Genomic DNA, 2586 nt, shown 5'->3' on the forward strand with positions numbered 1-2586 from the left:
CTGCACTCATGGACCAGACTGCACGCATTGACCGAAGCTGCACTCATGGACCTGACTGCGCGCATTGACCGAGGCTGCACTCATGGACCTGACTGCACGCATTGACAGAGGCTGCACTCATGGACCTGACTGCATGCATTGACCGAGGCTGCACTCATGGACCTGACTGCACGCATTGACCGAGGCTGCACTCATGGACCTGACTGCACGCATTGACCGAGGCTGCACTCATGGACCAGACTGCATGCATTGACCGAGGCTGCACTCATGGACCTGACTGCACGCATTGACCGAGGCTGCACTCATGGACCTGACTGCATGCATTGACCGAAGCTGCATTCATGGACCAGACTGCACGCATTGACCGAAGCTGCACTCATGGACCTGACTGCGCGCATTGACCGAAGCTGCACTCATGGACCTGACTGCACGCATTGACCGAAGCTGCACTCATGGACCTGACTGCACGCATTGACCGAAGCTGCACTCATGGACCTGACTGCACGCATTGACCGAGGCTGCACTCATAGACCTGACTGCATGCATTGACCGAAGCTGCACTCATGGACCTGACTGCATGCATTGACCGAGGCTGCACTCATGGACCTGACTGCACGCATTGACCGAAGCTGCACTCATGGACCTGACTGCACGCATTGACCGAGGCTGCACTCATAGACCTGACTGCATGCATTGACCGAAGCTGCACTCATGGACCTGACTGCACGCATTGACCGAGGCTGCACTCATGGACCTGACTGCACGCATTGACCGAGGCTGCACTCATGGACCTGACTGCACACATTGACCGAGGCTGCACTCATGGACCTGACTGCACGCATTGACCGAGGCTGCACTCATAGACCTGACTGCATGCATTGACCGAAGCTGCACTCATGGACCTGACTGCACGCATTGACCGAGGCTGCACTCATGGACCTGACTGCACGCATTGACCGAGGCTGCACTCATGGACCTGACTGCACACATTGACCGAGGCTGCACTCATGGACCTGACTGCACGCATTGACCGAAGCTGCACTCATAGACCTGACTGCATGCAGTGACCGAGGCTGCACTCATGGACCTGACTGCACGCATTGACCGAAGCTGCACTCATGGACCTGACTGCACGCATTGACCGAGGCTGCACTCATAGACCTGACTGCATGCATTGACCGAAGCTGCACTCATGGACCTGACTGCACGCATTGACCGAGGCTGCACTCATGGACCTGACTGCACGCATTGACCGAGGCTGCACTCATGGACCTGACTGCACACATTGACCGAGGCTGCACTCATGGACCTGACTGCACGCATTGACCGAGGCTGCACTCATAGACCTGACTGCATGCATTGACCGAAGCTGCACTCATGGACCTGACTGCACGCATTGACCGAGGCTGCACTCATGGACCTGACTGCACGCATTGACCGAGGCTGCACTCATGGACCTGACTGCACACATTGACCGAGGCTGCACTCATGGACCTGACTGCACGCATTGACCGAAGCTGCACTCATAGACCTGACTGCATGCAGTGACCGAGGCTGCACTCATGGACCTGACTGCATGCATTGACCGAGGCTGCACTCATGGACCTGACTGCACGCATTGACCGAGGCTGCACTCATGGACCTGACTGCACGCATTGACCGAAGCTGCACTCATGGACCTGACTGCGCGCATTGACCGAGGCTGCACTCATGGACCTGACTGCACGCATTGACCGAGGCTGCACTCATGGACCTGACTGCACGCATTGACCGAGGCTGCACTCATGGACCAGACTGCACGCATTGACCGAAGCTGCACTCATGGACCTGACTGCACGCATTGACCGAAGCTGCACTCATGGACCTGACTGCACGCATTGACCGAAGCTGCACTCATGGACCTGACTGCACGCATTGACAGAGGCTGCACTCATGGACCAGACTGCACGCATTGACCGAAGCTGCACTCATGGACCTGACTGCAAGGATTGACCGAGGCTGCACTCATGGACCGGACTGCACGCATTGACCGAGGCTGCACTCATGGACCTGACTGCACGCATTGACCGAAGCTGCACTCATGGACCTGACTGCGCGCATTGACCGAAGCTGCACTCATGGACCTGACTGCAAGGATTGACCGAGGCTGCACTCATGGACCGGACTGCACGCATTGACCGAGGCTGCACTCATGGACCGGACTGCACGCATTGACCGAGGCTGCACTCATGGACCGGACTGCAAGGATTGACCGAGGCTGCACTCATGGACCGGACTGCACACATTGACCGAAGCTGCACTCATGGACCTGACTGCACGCATTGACCGAGGCTGCACTCATGGACCAGACTGCAAGGATTGACCGAGGCTGCACTCATGGACCAGACTGCAAGGATTGACCGAGGCTGCACTCATGGACCGGACTGCACGCATTGACCGAGGCTGCACTCATGGACCGGACTGCACGCATTGACCGAGGCTGCACTCATGGACCTGCCTGCAAGGATTGACCGAGGCTGCACTCATGGACCGGACTGCACGCATTGACCGAGGCTGCACTCATGGACCTGACTGCACGCATTGACC

This window comes from Ranitomeya imitator, chromosome 4, assembly GCF_032444005.1.
Source record: "Ranitomeya imitator isolate aRanImi1 chromosome 4, aRanImi1.pri, whole genome shotgun sequence".
Taxonomy (NCBI): domain Eukaryota; kingdom Metazoa; phylum Chordata; class Amphibia; order Anura; family Dendrobatidae; genus Ranitomeya; species Ranitomeya imitator.